Source organism: Leucoraja erinacea, chromosome 15 (genome assembly GCF_028641065.1).
Source record: "Leucoraja erinacea ecotype New England chromosome 15, Leri_hhj_1, whole genome shotgun sequence".
Classification (NCBI taxonomy): Eukaryota; Metazoa; Chordata; class Chondrichthyes; order Rajiformes; family Rajidae; genus Leucoraja; species Leucoraja erinaceus.
In genome coordinates this window covers 10064760-10082188 of record NC_073391.1, presented here as the reverse complement: position 1 = coordinate 10082188, position 17429 = coordinate 10064760, and the positions used below count along the sequence as shown (strand labels likewise).

Here is a 17429-nt window from a genome sequence, read left to right as displayed (position 1 = left end):
CCCCCCCCCCCCCCCCCCATCTGGGACCCCCTCCTCTCCATCCCGCATTGATCCCCATTCCCGCCTCTATTCAGTCCTCACGGACATCCCCTGTGCTCCCCCCCCCCCCCCATCTATTCATCCTGCGCTGATCACTCTATCCACCTTGCATTGATTCTCCTGCCACCCCTCCCCCCATCCATCCTACACTGGTTCCCCAAATCATCCTGTACTTACCCCTTTCCCATCCATCTCCTCCATCCATCCTGTATTGATCCCCCATCCATCCTGTACTAATCCACGCATTCATCCCGTTACTGACCCACCCTCCATTTACCCTGCACTTTCCCCTCATTTATCCTGTAGTAATTTCCCATTCACCCACAGACCCTCCAATCCTGCACAGACCCCCTCCCCCATCCATCCTGTACTGATCCTCCCATCCACCCCGCACTGATTCACACACACCCCCCTCCCGACCCTATTGTTCTGGGAATGTCTTCAGAGCGAACATTGACTATGTTTGATAACGGATTGCAATCAAATGTGTTTTAATTCCCAATGTTATTATTTGTTTTAATCCATAAAGATGGATTTATTAAATTGTGAACACGTGAAACATTAAAACCGCAGCATTCGATTGTCACTGAATTATTACAGAATTTGTTTTAACGACAAATCAATGCTCTTAATATGGAGTATCAGTACTGTAGTTATTTAATGAGCAACATTCACAACTATACGTATGCATATATGTTACAATGGTCCAGGATTTATTGACACGGGTTGATCATACGCTGAATAATCCAACCACATTTTTGTTTGGAAGTGGAAGAAATAGAAATTGAATTTAATTGCAATGTGTAAAAAGAGTTGAGATACTGTCTTATAATTTTGCTGCATGTCATTGTGGGATATATCATGTCTTGATTGGTGAGTATGTTTAGTTTGTGACTTTATTTGAAGCAGAAATAATATGTGAATGCTTCATTGAGTATAATTCCGACTGGTAACTACGCACTTCGTCCGAGCACATTATCGCAAGCGTCATGCAAGCCATCTTAAATGACCACCTAAACTGTCATTTGGCAACCTAAAAAGCTGCCAAGGTTGCTCGGCTGGCAACAGGGAAAAAATGTTAAGCGAGAGCCCTGCAGTCCCCCTTGGCCAACACAGTTTCCCAGTTGCCAAGTGTTTCAATTACCCTTCTTGTTCCCTTTCTGCCCTGGGCTGCTTCCACTGTCAGAGTGAGGCCACGCGCTACTTGTAGGAACAGCACCTCATATATTGCTTGGGCAGCTTACAACGCAGTGGTATGAATATTGATTTTGCTAATTTCAAGTAACCATTGTATTCCTTTTCTCTCTGTCTGTCCCCCACCATAGCTGTCTTGTTTGTTTCCCATCATTATCACCTTTTCTACCACAAACAATTGACTATTGTGAGCTCCTTTGTACCTTTTCATACTTCTAGTTTCCTTCTCCCCTGACTCTCTGTATGAAGAAGGGTCTCAACCCGAAACGTCACCTATTCCTTTTCTCCAGAGATGCTATCTGACCCGCAAGCCAGCATTTTTTGTCTATCTTCAATGAAGATTATACAGCACAGAATATTTTACATAGAAAATAATTTGTTTGGGGGGAGTGGGTAACTATGATAAAATACTGTGACAATTGGAGAACAGGATAATCTGTTTGATAGTAGAATTTATAATTCCTCCATAATGTTTCACTTGGCAGTGATTTCAAAGTTAAATATCATATAATTTTAATTATTAAATCTATTTAAATTTGTTTGGAAATTCTATCAATCGGGGGGGGGGGGGGACTATGTAAAAACACAGTTGTAATTTATACACGGTTAAACCAAATGTATAAAAATGTTATTTGATTTTATCCTTGATAGATACATTCTGCTACACCTTGCCATGTGATTCCAGGGCAATTGCATCCACTTATCCCCATAAGATCATGCAGAGGCCCAACGGAACCATGATTCAGACAATTGTTTATTCTTAACTGATTTGTTTCTGTTTGTTATCTGTCTATTCCCATGCCTGGCTCTTTATGTTTCAGTGTTTATCTTACTGTTTTCTCAAATTCCCCATTGATATCCTGTTCAATGTTTGTTCTCTGTTTTTATTCGTTTTTATATGAGGTTCACACAACAATTTAGCTTCACATTCAACTAAAGTTTCATTATTGCAGTCCTTTTAAATTCATGCTATCCTTGCTTCATCATTCATCTAGCTCTTTGCATTGCGAGAATCATAGTGACACAACATGGAAACAGACCAACATGGAAGCACAACACTGGTTACAGGCCTTCAGCCTGTAAAAGGGCTCTACCAACACTCTGTCTCCAACCTTCAAGCCTTTTTTGTATCCAATTAATTAGCTTGTCCCGAAACCCATATGATCTAACCGAGACCAACCTAAAGTTGCTAACGTCCACGTAGACAACCTCTACTGCACTGCCCTCAATCTTCTTGATCGCCTCTTCAATTAGGTTTACTGCCGATTCATATAATTTGGATCAGCCTAATATGTGGAATAGGCAATATAACATGGTGGCAGCATTTGAGGTGTTGCTAATTCTATCATGTGAGTTTAAAAGGTTTCTTTTCAATTGTGTGTGAGATGGCGGAAAATATTAGGGAACATCAGATGCTCCTCGATTTACGATGATCGACTTGACTTCGATATTTTGACTTTACGATGGTGCAAACGCCGGGTAATGGCAGCGAGCTGCAGCTCACTTACGGTCACGTGATCAAATTCTACTAAATGTGTTTTTGACAGGATATTTTCGATTTACGGTGAGTTTATCGGAGTGTAACTCAATCGTAGGTCGAGGAGCAGCTGTATATATCACTGAATCTGGTCATATTTTTGTTAAATCCTAAGGTTGTTTGAATCATTCTTTAGTGATAATGAAAAAATATAGAGTAACAGCAGAGATTTAAAGTTAATTTCCCAAAATAGATATGGTGCGTATTGGACTGGAGCCAGTCAACTAGAGTGATTTAATCTAAACCTTGAGGTACCAATACTAAAGAGCCACTGATGTTATGATGATCACAGTTTATAATTGCCTCTATTCAATCCGGTTACTTCCAAGTAACTAATTTTCTACAAGATTGTGGGTTGGCAACAAAGCTATTGAACAAATTAAATTTGTATTTTAATTGAAAAATAGAAAACTGAGGCAAGTGTTGAGTAAACACAGCTGCTTTTTTTCCCAAAATATATGCCAGCTAACATGTTACGGTGGAATTACGTTTTGAAGATTATTTTAAAGGAGGGTTGGAAGTGTCTTCCAGAGCTTAGATAATAATTGAAAGACAGTAGTTTTGGTCTTGCCATAATTTAGGTGGAGACGTTTTCTAAAATACTCAGTGTTGGACAAGAAGTGATGGTAAGATCAGACTGAAGAAGGGTCTCGACACAAAACGTCACCCATTCCTTCTCTCCAGAGATGCTGTCGTCCCCACTACCACTACTCCAGCAGTTTGTGTGTGCCTGATGGTATGAGATAGTAGTTTTCATGTGGAAACTCCTGTGCTGATCTCAGATGATATTCTTGAAGAATAGCATATAGAGGAGAAATAGCAGTGCTCCCGGATAGATTCCGGGCAGGTATTAAACTGTGATAACCTTTCAAACCATGATAAATTGGTCATATTCACTGAACACAATGTAATGAGCATCTGTTTTATTTATTGACACCCCTGCACTATTGAACATGCTTAGATCTAAATTAAAGGGAAAATGCAACGTATTCCTAAAAAGACTGAATAAACAACAAATACTTTGTGGGATTGGGAGGGTAGCCATTACTGATGTGCTTATAATAGCTTAAAATTATAATAAAATTGTTAATTTTATATATGGCATAAATTTTGCAGATTTAAATAGCACCATACTAAATATCTTTTAAACAGCAAGATCGTTTGAGCTGGGTCTGTTCATTTGTAAAATGAACTTGTCAAATCATCGCAGTTGGCTGAGGGATAATTTAATGAACATGTGACTTCAGCAGCTTGAGATTTCCTCTGAACATGCTGCAGTATTCAAGGAAGAAATGAAAATGGATAATGCTTAGTTTTATTTGATAGTCTGCTTTATTGATTGTAACAGTCGTTTCCACATTGTCACGCTGCCGATTTAAACTGTAAAAGCATTGTTGCATTGCAAATCATTAGCTTCTCAGAAGCAACGATTTTAAATGTATTTTGAATTATTATCAGATTGATTTAAACGGTTAGAAATTTACTTGATACAGAATTTTATGCAACTTCAAAAGAGGATCAAAATAGTAGGCTGTGGTGACAGTTGCATTGATTTTGGATTTAAAATTGTTGGCAATGTGCTGGACAGCTCTTTTTAGTGCAATGGTCCCTGTCTTAGCAGCATCTTGGGAATAGCGTATGGGGCCTGCACTGTACTGCTGTAAATGCAGAGTCCACCCCTCGCGTGCCTGTTCTCCGTGATCTAAAACATTAACCAGTTCTATGCAATGCAGGCATCTAAAAAATCTATAGCAAAAGAAAATATTATTAGAGCCAAGGGTATTCACCCATTTGGACTGTGGAGGTATCAAATGAGGAAGTTAAAGCTGTGTTTGCATACTGCAGAAGATGAAATGCTTTCCTTGCAATTTCTCTCAAGTGTTTAAGACTTCTACCTCTGGTACTAATTCACTGATGTCAACATCATCTTATGATCAAGGTACGGATTTAAACCAAGAATTCCAAACTGTATTCTAGCATCTCCATAATAACAATTTACTGTTAAGATTTATTTTTGTTAACCTTTCATTCCATAGGCTCTGCAGTAAGCTGCTTTTCTGCATTCATGTTTTTAAATAGTTGCACTGTAAAAGGAAATGTTGCAGAAAATGGTATTCAACTGGATTTTTGATAATCTAAATGGATTATGCTTTCTGTGCTTAATATATTTAAGAATTTCATTTATCTTTTGAGTTGCATGGATCTGCCTCTTCATACAATAGTATAAAACTAAAAATATCCTTTTATTTGTAAGGCTATTTTTTAAAAATGACACCAATTTCTTTAAAGTGCATAATATTTTCTTCTTTCATTTTTAGATATAAAAAATTTACACAATTGAACAATTGGATTTATTAAACATTTTATAAGCACAGCTTTATAGCAATAGTTTATAGTAATATAATACATTATCACAAGCATTCTTCCATGTGCAATGTCTTGATTAAAGTTTGATCATTTATTCTGATTGCTGAAAGCAAAGATTTCTCAACTTTATAGTCAGTTGTCACTATAGTGTTTGTTTCCAGGAGCACGTGCCACAAATGGGTAGCAATGCTCATTGGAAATTAAAAATATACCAACAACAAATATGTGTACATAAAATAGTGTGGTAATTCCTATGCAATATTCATTGTTTTAAGTATTTTTAAATGTATTATTGCCACATTGAAAATGGATTAATGTGGCTTGCATTTATTGGGTTTGTTGAAAGATGTGAACCTAAAAAAATTGAATGTACCTTGAGCAAAAAGGAATGACAAATCTTTTTAAAGTAATTCCAAAGGCGTTTTATTGAGCCTTGCATTGAAACTATAAATAGAACATTTAAAAATTAGTGTATAATAAGGAACTGCAGATTCTGGTATAAACCAAAGATAGATGCAAACAGCTGGAGTTACTCAGCGGGACAGGCAGCATCTCTGGAGAGAAGGAATGGGTGACATTTCGGGTCTAGACCTTTCTTCAGACTTAAAAGTTAATAACAATTAAAATTAGTGGGTTTCTACACAACCAAAGTTTCTCAATAGTACTTCAAATATGTCTTAAAATTACATGAAGGTAAGGTGCTGAAATAAACATTAGACTACTTAACAGCAAAGTTTTGAACAAGTTTTCTGATGGGTACATTTCACATTTACAGGGGTTGTTGAATTTCACACTGAATCTGCTTTTGTCAAAATATTCACCATCTTTCAGTACATGGACTACTAATATTGTTACAGAATACGAAACACATTCTTCCACAAATATGCTGGTGTTGTACCTTAGTGGAGAGGCAAAGGCTGCACATGATTGTTTAATGCCACCTTGACTTGTACTGCCTATTGAAATATTATCATCCTGAAACCTGAATTGGGAAAAGGGGAAGTACAACGGGATCTGGGGATCCTTGTACATCAGTCTATAAAAGTAAGCATGCAGGTACAGCAGGCAGTGAAGAAAGCGAATGGCATGGTGGCAAGAGGAATCAAATATAGGAGCAAAGAGGTCCTTCTGCAGTTGTACAGAGACCTAGTGAGACCACACCTGGAGTAGTGTGTGCAGTTCTGGTCCCCTAATTTGAGGAAGGACATTCTTGCTATTGAAGTAGTGCAGCGTAGGTTTACAAGGTTAATTCCCAGGATGGCGGGACTGTCATATGCTGAGAGAATGGAGCAGCTGGGCTTGTACTCTCTGGAGTTTAGAAGGATGAGAGGGAATCTCATTGAAACATATAAGATTGTTAAGGGTTTGGACACGCTAGAGGCTGGAAACATGTTCCCAATGTTGGGGGAGTCCAGAACCAGGGGCCACATTTTAAGAATAAGGAGTAAGCCATTTGGAACGGAGACGAGGAAACACTTTTTCTCACAGAGAATGGTGAGACTGTGGAATTCTCTGCCTCAGAGGGCGGTGGAGGCAGGTTCTCTGGATGCTTTCAAGAGAGAGCTAGATAGGGCTCTTAAAAATAGCGGAGTCAGGGGATATGGGGAGAAGGCACGAACAGGGCACTGATTGGGGATGATCAGCTATGATCACATTGAATGGCGGTGCTGGTTGGAAGGGCCAAATGGCCTACTCCTGCACCTATTGTCTATTGAAATACTAGCTGTTTTTCGCAGTTCATAGATGCTGCCTGAACAGCTGATCATCTACTGCAATGTCTATTATTTTGTCAGATATCTAGCATTCTCCAGGATTTTGCTTTTGAGCCAGCATGCAGAAGATCCAATTGACTTATGTCTATTATTCTCTAATATAAAACCAACATATGTTCAATTAAGTAAGTACCTGATTTTTGCTTTAAAACTGCCACAGGAGGAATCTATGATGCCATTGAATGCCATGGGGAGGTGATTAGAATGTCTTGTTGGAGATGGTAATTGACTGGAACTGTTTTAGTTTATTTTGAGAGATGAAGCATGGAAACAGGCTCTTTGGCCCATCGGGTCCATGCCAACTATCAAACACCCATTCACACTATTATTCTGTTATTACACATTTCTCATTGCCCCTACATTAGAGGCAGTTTTACAGATTCCAGTTAAACTGTAAACCTGCATGTCGTTGAGCTGTGGGAGGAAGCCGGAGTACTCAGAGGAAACCGGCGCACTCACAGGGAAAATGTGCAAACACTGCACAGGCAGGAAGCACCCAATATCAGGATCAAAACCGTGTATCTAACTCTGCGAGATAGTAGGTCTATCAGCTGCGCCACTGTGCTGCCCAAAAGAGTCACCATTTTTGTGGTGAAAATATCACTTGCGCGCATGCTTGGACGCTATTAACCATATAACCATATAACAATTACAGCACGGAAACAGGCCATCTCGACCCTTCTAGTCCGTGCCGAACACATAATCTCCCCTAGTCCCATATACCTGCGCTCAGACCATAACCCTCCATTCCCTTCCCATCCATATAACTATCCAATTTATTTTTTTAAATGATAAAAACGAACCTGCCTCCACCACCTTCACTGGAAGCTCATTCCACACAGCTACCACTCTCTGAGTAAAGAAGTTCCCCCTCATGTTACCCCTAAACTTCAGTCCCTTAATTTTCAAGTCATGTCCCCTTGTTTGAATCTTCCCTACTCTCAGTGGGAAAAGCTTTTCCACGTCAACTCTGTCTATCCCTCTCATCATTTTAAAAACCTCTATCAAGTCCCCCCTTAACCTTCTGCGCTCCAAAGAATAAAGCCCTTACTTGTTCAACCTTTCTCTGTAACTTAGTTGCTGAAACCCAGGCAACATTCTAGTAAATCTCCTCTGTACTCTTTCTATTTTGTTGCCATCCTTCCTATACTTCGTCGACCCAAATTGTACACCATACTCCAGAATTGGCCTCACCAATGCCTTGTACAATTTTAACATTACATCCCAACTTCTATACTCAATGCTCTGATTTATAAAGGCCAGCACACCAAAAGCTTTCTTTACCACCCTATCTACATGAGATTCCACTTTCAGGGAACTGTGCACAGTTATTCCCAGATCCCTCTGTTCACCTACATTCTTCAATTCCCTACCATTTACCATGTACGTCCTATTTTGATTTGTCCTGCCAAGATGTAGCACCTCACACTTATCAGCATTAAACTCCATCTGCCATCTTTCAGCCCACTCTTCCAACTGGCATAAATCTCTCTGTAGACTTTGAAACTACTTCATTACCCGCAACCCCACCTATCTTAGTATCATCTGCATACTTACTAATCCAATTTACCACACCATCAGCCAGATCATTGATGTACATGACAAACAACAGTGGACCCAACACAGATCCCTGTGGCACCCCACTCGCCACTGGCCTCCAACCTGACAAACAACCATCCACCATTACTCTCTGGCATCTCCCATTCAGCCACTGTTGAATCCATCTTGCTACTCCACCTTTAATACCCAACCATTGAACCTTCTTAACCAACCTTCCATGAGGAACCTTGTCAAAGGCCTTACTGAAGTCCCTATACACAACATCCACTGCTTTACCCTCATCAATTTCCCGAGTAACATCTTCAAAAAATTCAAGAAGATTAGTTAAACATGACCTTCCAGGCACAAATCCATGTTGACTGTTCCTAATCAGACCCTGTTTATCCAGATGCTTATATATATTATCTCTAAGTATTCTTTCCATTAATTTGCCCACCACTGACGTCAAACTAACAGGTCTATAATTGCTAGGTTTACTCTTAGACCCCTTTTTAAACAATGGAACAACATGCGCAGTACGCCAATCCTCCGGCACTATTCCCGTTTCTAATGACATTTGAAATATTTCTGCCATAGCCCCTGCTATTTCTACACTAACTTCCCTCAATGTCCTAGGGAATATCCTGTCCGGACCTGGAGACTTATCCACTTTTATATTTCTCAAAAGTGTCAGTACTTCCTCTTCTTTGATCCTCATAGTTTCCATAGCTACTCTACTTGTTTCCCTTACCTCACATAATTCAATATCCTTCTCCTTGGTGAATACCAAAGAAAAGAAACTGTTCAATATCTCCCCCATCTCTTTTGGCTCTGCAGATAGTTGTCCACTCTGACTCTCTAATGGACCAATTTTATCCCTCGTTATCCTTTTGCTATTAATATAGCGGTAGAAACCCTTCGGATTTACTTTTACCTTACTTGCCAAAGCAACCTCATATCTTCTTTTAGCTTTTCTAATTTATTTCTTAAGATTCTTTTTACATTTTTTATACTCCTCAAGCACCTCATTTACTCCATGCTGCCTATAATTATTGTAGATCTCCCTCTTTTTCCGAACCAAGTGTCCAATTTCCCTTGAAAACCATGGCTCTTTACAATTTTTACGATTTCCTTTCAGCCGAACAGGGACATAAAGATTCTGTACTCTTAAAATTTCACCTTTAAATGTACGCCATTTCTCTTCCACATCTTTCCCATAAAACAAACTGTCCCAATTTACTCCTTTTAAATCCTTTCGCATCTCCTCAAAGTTAGCCTTTCTCCAATCAAAAATCTCAACCCTAGGTCCAGTTTTGTCCCTCTCCATAATTATATTGAAACTAATGGTATTGTGATCACTGGACCCGAACTGTTCCCCAACGCATACCTCTGCCACCTGACCCATCTCATTTCCTAACAGGAGGTCCAGTACCGCCCCTTCTCTCTTGCTGATTCTTACATGGGCTATTTCATGTGCTGAGGTGTTGTAAATGGAATTCAACATTATATAATCATCAGCAAAATCCCACATCTGACCTTATGAAAGAAGGTTATTACAGAAGCAGTTGGTTGAGTCTAGCACTGAGGAACTTCTGCTGCAATGATCTGAGACTGGAATGATTGATCGCCAACAATCACAACCATCTTCTTTTGTGCATGATGTGACTTCAAATACTGCAATGTTTTCTCTTTGACTCCCATTTATTTTAGTTTTACCAGGACAAGCACTCACTTGTTAAATGCTATCTTGATGTCAAGGGCAGCCTTTCTCATTTCACCTCTGGAAATCAGCTCTTTGGTCCATTTTTGGTTTGAGGCTGTGGTTAGTGTCAGGAGTTAAGCTGCCCAGGCAAACCCTAAGTTATTGGTGAGTAAGTACTGTACACTGCAGTATCCATTACTTTGATTGTTGAGAGTTGATTGATTGGATTTGTCCTGATTCTTCATGTCATAGAAGCAGAATTAGGCAATTTGGCCCATCGAGTCTACTCCACCATTCAATCATGGCTGATCTATCTTTCCCTCTCAATCCCTTCTCCTAACTTTTCCCCCTATAACCCGTGACATCCCGACTAATATGTCAATAACTGCCTTAACAAAACAAATTACTTGGCCTCCACAGCCTTCTGTAGCAATGAATTCCACAGATTCACCACCCTCTGACTAAAGATATTCCTCCTCCTCTCCTTTCTAAAGGAACGTCCTTTTATTCTGAGGCTATGCCCTCTGGTCCTACACACTCCCACTAGTCTTCTTCTTGCATATGGCGTGCGCAGCCTAAAGTTGTGGGACAACATGTTCTATTTGATCTTATTTGATTTTGCACGCCAGGATGATTGCATTCGTTGAAACAGGGTGGACCACGTGAAGGTTGCAATCTCCCACCCCTCCCACTAGTCAAAACATCTTCTCCACATTCACTCTATCTAGGCCTTTCACTATTCAGTAAGTTTCAATGAGGCCCCCCCTCATCCTAAACTCCAATGAGTACAGGCCCAGTGCCGTCAAACGCTTGTCATAACGTTAACCCAATCATCCCCTTGATCATTCTCGTAAACTTCCTCTGCCAGCACATCCTTTCTCAGATATGGGCCCAAAAGCTGCTCACAATACTCCAAATGCAGTCTCACCAGTGCCTGATAAAGCCTCAGCATTACATTCCTGTTTTTATATTCTAGTCCTCTTGAAATAAATACTAACATTTGCCTTCCTTACTACCGATTCGACTTGCAGATTACCTTTTTGAGAATCCTGCAACAGCACTCCCAAGTCCCTTTGCACCTCTGATTTTAGAATCCTCTCCCCATTTAGAAAATAGACTACGACTTTATTCCTACTACCAAATGCATGATTCCACACTTTGCTGCACCGTATTCCATCTGTCACTTCTTTGCTCACTCTCCCACTTGTCCTCGTCCTTTTGAAGAGAACCTGCTTTTGCTGCAATACCTGCCTCTCCCCTATCTTTGTATCTTCCGCAAACGGCCACAAAGTCTTCAATTCCCTCATCCAAATCATTGATATACAACGTGAACAGTAATGGTCCCAGCATCACCATTATTCACTGGCAGCCAACTGGAAAAAGCCCTCTTTATTCTCACTCCTTGCCTTCTGCCATTCAGCCAACCTTGTATCCATGCTAGTATCTTTCCTCTTATACCATCTAATTTAGCAGGTTTTTTTTTGTGAATAGCATAAATGTGGTTCAGTTAATTCTAGAGCAGGTCTTCAATGTTATTTGGACCCAAAGCTTTTGCTGTATCCAGTACTTTCAGTTGCTTCTTGATATCAAAATGAGTGAATAAGGCTGACTGTAGACTGGCTTATATGATGGTAGAATTCTTGAGAGGAAGCTGTGATAGATCATGTATTTGACACTTCTGACACTAGATAGCTGTGAAAGCTTCAGCTTTTTCTTGAGCATTCACACACTAAGCCCCTCCATTTTAACAATTAGTCTGTCCTTGGAGTTTTCTTCTCCTATCAATTGGCTACACCATTCACTAACATGTGTTAATGAACTGCAGAGCTTCAATCTGTTTTTGTTGTTTAGCACACACATAACCTATACTGTCTGAAGAAGGGTCTCGACTAAGAACGGTCTGTCCTCAGCGGAGGCCTCACCTTTGTTCACATCCGCCTCCACCTCAACGAGTTCCGGGTCCGCCACGATGCAAAGCTCTTCTTCCGTCACCTCCGTCTCTGTGCCTTTTTCCATGGGAAGGAGTCCTCACCACCCAGTGATGACCCCGTCTCCCGTCCCAAACGTACCCCACAGACCACACAGACGAGCACCAGGCCTTAATATCACACACCATTACTGACTTCATCACTTCCGGCTCTCTAAAGCCTCCAACCTTATCGTTCCCCAGCCCCACAGGGCCCAATTTTAACTTCTCCCCAAAATCCACAAATGGAACTGTCCTGGCAGACCCATTGTTTCTGCTTGTTCATGCCCTACCAAATTAATTTCCACATATCTCAACTCCATCCTATCCCCCCTGGTCCAATTCCTCCCTACCTATTGTCTATGATGGTCTGGTGCTCATCTGTGGGATCATGGTCCAGGGGTGAGTCGGAGGTGGTGTCCTAGAGCTGGCGCATAGCTTCCAAGCGGTAGAGGTCAGCTTGCCATGGGACCTCCCTTGTCAGCAGGGTTTCTGTCTGACCCCCCCCCCCCCCCCCCCCCCCCCCCCACCTGCAACCTTATCATTCCTCACCCCCGGATAGCCCAGCTTTACCGTCTTCCCAAAATTCATAACTGCCCTGGCAGAACCAAATGTTTCTGACTGCTCCTACCCCACTAAAATCATTACCATGCACCTCGACTCCATCCTATCCCCCCCGGTCCATTCCCTCCCAACCAATGTCCAAGACACCTCACAAGCACTTTGTCTCTTCAATGACTTTCGCTTTCCAGGCCTCCACTCCCTCATCTTTACTATGGATGTCCAGTCACTCCACACCTCCATTCCCCACCAGGAGGGTCATAGAGCCCTCTTTCATCCTAGACCGCAGAACCAGCCAATTTCCATCCACCAATTCTTTCCTCTGCCTAGCAGAGCTGGTCGCTGCCCTCAACAACTTCTCCTTTGACTCCTCCCACTTCCTCCAGATCCAAGGAGTAGCGATGGGCACTCGCATGGGCCCTAGCTGTGCCTGCCTCTTTGGAGGGTACGTCGAACAATCCCTGTTCCAGGAGTACGCTGGCCCTATCCTTGAACTCTACCCCCGCTACATTGACAACTGCATTGGTGCTACCTCCTGCACCCATGCAGAACTCACTGACTTCACCACTAATTTCCATCCTGCACTCAAATTCACGTGGACCATCTCCGACATCTCCCCTACTGTTTCTAGATCTCACCGTCTCCATCACAGGAAACAGACTATTGACCGACATCTACTACAAACCTACTGACTCCCATTGCTATCTAGACTACACTTCCCACCCTGCTTCTTGTAAAGACTCTATCCCCCACTCCCAATTCCTCCATCTATGCTGTATCTGTGCACAGGATGAGGTTTTCCATACCAGGGCATCGGAAATGTTCTCATTGTTTAGGGAACGGGGGGTTTGCCTCTTCCATTATAGATGAAGCTCTCACTAGGGTCCCCTCCATATCCCGCAGCTCCGCTCTCACTACCTCTCACCCCACTTGTAACAAGGACAGAGTCCGCCTCATCCTCACCTTCCACTCCATCAGCCGTCGTATACAACATATAATCCTCCATTTTCACCACCTCCAAAGGGATCCCACTACTGGTCATATCTTCCCATCTCCAGCACTTTCTGATTTCCGCAGAGTCCGTTCCCTCCGTAACTCCCTGGTCAACTCGTCCCTTCCCACCCAAACCACCTGCAACCGCAGGAGATGCAACACCTGTTCCTTTACCTCCTCCCTCAACTCCATCCAAGGACCCAAACAGTCTTTCCCGGTGAGGCAGAGGTTCACTTGCACCTCCTCCAACCTCATCTACTGCATCCGCTGTTCCAGGTGTCAACTTCTCTATATCGGCAAGACCAAGCGCAGGCTCGGCGATCGTTTCGCTGAACGCCTCTGCTTAGTCCGTCTTCACCAAGCTGATCTCCCGGTGGCATTCAGCTCCTCCTCCCATTCCCAATTTGACCTTTCTGTCCTGGGCCGCCTCCATTGTCAGCGAAGCCCAGCGCAAATTGGAGGAATAGCACCTCACATTTTGCTTGCGTAGTTTACACCCTAGCGGTATGAACATTGACTTCTCTAACTTCAGGTAGCCCTTGCTCTCTCTCTTCATTCTCCCCCCCCCCTTCCAGTTCTGCCACGTCCCACTGTCTCCGCCTACATTCTTTCTTTGTCCTACCACCTCCCCTGACATCAGTCTGAAGCAGAGTCTCGACCCGAAACATCGCAAATTCCTTCTCTCCATAGATGCTGCCTCACCCGCATCTCCAGCATTTTGGGTCTACCTTCGATTTTACCAGCATCTGCAGTTATTTCTTAAACACCCATTCCTGCTCTCCAGAGGTGCTGCCTGCCCCACTGAGTTAAAGGCCTGTCCCACTTACGTGTCCTTGGCACGCAAATTACGCGACCTCATGGTCGCGTTGAGGCATAAGAGCATCGTATGGCCGCGCGGGGCCGGTCCCACTTAGAAGCGTGAAGGGGTATGTAGTTGTGCGCGACTTCGCGCGGGGCTCCGAAATATTTGTAGTGAACAAAATCTTTGCGCGCCAACGGCCTGTCGCGGAACTGACGGCCAAAGTGGGACAGGCCCAAGACCCTGGCACGACGCAACGTCTCACCTTCAACAGCAGCAGAAGCAGGCAAACGATCGCCAAACTCGGCCTGGGGCTCACGGCCGTTGCAGTCCGGATCCGCCCCCACTTATACTCCCAGAGCAGTGCAAAGAAAATTGAATGTAGACACAAAATGCTGGAGTGTCCCAGCGGGACCGGCAGCATCTTTGGAGAGAAGCAATGGGTGACGTTTCGGGTCAAGACCTTTCTTTTCAGACTGAAGAAGAGTCTCGACCCGAAACATCATTCATTCCTTCTCTCCAGAGATGCTGCCGGTCCCGCTGAGTTACTCCAGCTTTGTGCCCATCTTCAAATGACGTCACGCGCTCCAGACGGCTGTGCGTACGCATGTAACCGCGACCGACTTTCGCGGGACCATCGCGGCTCAACGCGACCACAAGGTCACGTAATTTGCACGCCAAGGACACGTAAGTGGAACAGGCCCTTTTTGTGTCTGTCTTTTCACTTGGCTGGCAGCACACTAGGTTTAGCTATTCCTAGAACTGCTCCTGACTTGCTCTTTCACATTCTCATCAAACCATTCCTGGGGATGTTTGTTGCTACAGAAGCCAAGATTCTCTTCACAAGTGCTAATAATGATAGACTTAGGAATGTACAGGGGCTGAGGGTGTTCTGTAGTTTACCTGTTGGTTGGGAGACAGCAGGTTATATATGAGAGGCTAGCTAAGAAAAGCTTTCTCTGAGTTCATTGTTTTTCTTGCAATGCAACTGTTGCTTTGGTAAATGAAGAAATAAAAGTCCTTCTTTACATTAACATTCACAAAGATCATTCAAAAAGATCTGAATGAATATAAGTGAGCTCTGCTTCCATTGGTTTTGATCTGGTTCTCTTAACCTGTCATGTTCTAGGCCCTATCATTGTATATTAGGCTCAATGTGCCAACCGCAAACTTCATTATTTTAATTTGGGATTCCTTTTAAATCTCCCGAGGTGAATACTGTGCCAAACTTGAATCATCTCAAGGTAGACATAAATGCTGGAGAAACTCAGCGGGTGAGGCAGCATCTATGGAGTGAAGGAAATAGGCAATGTTTCGGGTCAAAACCCTTCTTCAGACTGATGTGAGGGGGGGGGGGGGGGGAAGGGAACAAAGGAAGAGGTGGAGCCAGTGGGCTGAGGGAGAGCTGAGAAGGAGTAGAATGTAAGGACTACCTGAAATTAGAGAAGTCAATGTTCATACCGCTAGGGTGCAAACTGCCCAAGCGAAATATGAGGTGTTGCTCCTCCAATTTACGGTGGTCCTCACTCTGGCCATGGAGGAGGCCCAGGACAGAAAGGTTGGATTCGGAATGGGAGGGGGAGTTGAAGTACTGAACCACCGGGAGAAGGGGAACCCCTGTTCCCTGAAGAATGAAGACATCTCCGATGACCTGGTGAGGAACACCTCATCCTGGGTGCAGATGCGGCATAGGCAGAGGAATTGGGAGTGGGGGATGGAGTCCTTACAGGAAGCAGGGTGGGAAGAAGTGTAGTCTAGATAGCCATGGGAGTCAGTGGGTTTATAGTGGATCTCGGTCAGATGTCTTATCACCTGCGATGGAGAGAGACTTCTCAAAATGAATCATCTCAAAATGGAAGAAGACGTGGCTATCCTAATCTCAATGTTAATTAAACTAAAGAATTGGTTAACTTATTTAGGTATCCTTAAACTGAGTATTGGAGTTTCTAATAAATGTGCAAATATTCCAAATTATTAAGACATCTCCGAAAACCCGGTAGGAAGCATTTGTGGAAAGAGAAACGGCATATTGATTGGGAGTGGGGGATGGAGTCCTTACAGGAAGCAGGGTGGGAAGAAGTGTAGTCTAGATAGCCATGGCAGTCAGTGGGTTTATAGTGGATATCGGTCAGATGTCTTATCACCTGCAATGGAGAGAGACTTCTCAAAATGAATCATCTCAAAATGGAAGAAGACGTGGCTATCCTAATCTCAATGTTAATTAAACTAAAGAATTGGTTAACTTATTTAGGTATCCTTAAACTGAGTATTGGAGTTTCTAATAAATGTGCAAATATTACAAATATTAATTTAGTCATTGAAGACTAGGGCACCAAAAAGGACTATTTAGCATTTGTGGAAAGAGAAACAAATATTGATCACTTGGCTTGCAAAATCACCTTAAGCTTGAGGACTTATTTGTGGATGGTATTCTGCCCTGAGTGTGTATTGTGTACAATTAGTTTTACCGATTTTTACAATAGTTTTCTTCCTATTTTGAGGTATCTACCTTCTGAAATTTAAATTATAAAGATTGCAAGAAATAAAAGTATTTTTAGTTTGAACCAACAGAATTATGGCAGTAATCTGTACATCCATTGAAATACTTTGTGAATAAATGAGTTGAATAATTCAATTGAGTCCAGAAGTAATTCAACACGATATGGAACGGATTTCAAGATTCCCATTAACCGTGATTCTTTTCCTCTTCTTTGTTTGAGCTGAGTAACACATTGTTTGTAAACAGCAATTTAATTTTGAATTGTGATATTTAGGACTGGTAATCCTGGATTAGAAAATTTACATATCAGAAGCAAACTGCTACGTCATGTCAGGTGCTACTAACATGCGTCCATTTGTAAATGCTGAGATATGCGGAGACCCGACCTTTTCTCGTCGGGTTCCCGTTGTCGTTGGGGCCGCAACGAGGAGCGGCCTCCAACAGGAAGAGACCGGGGACT

The 17429-nt window shown here is 42.5% G+C and overlaps 1 protein-coding gene across 2 annotated transcripts in view; it reads left to right on the top strand.

Annotated features, from left to right (window-relative positions):
- Positions 1–17429, top strand: part of ppp2r2d (protein phosphatase 2, regulatory subunit B, delta) — a 58795-nt gene that overhangs the window by 22271 nt on the left and 19095 nt on the right. The window lies entirely within an intron of this gene.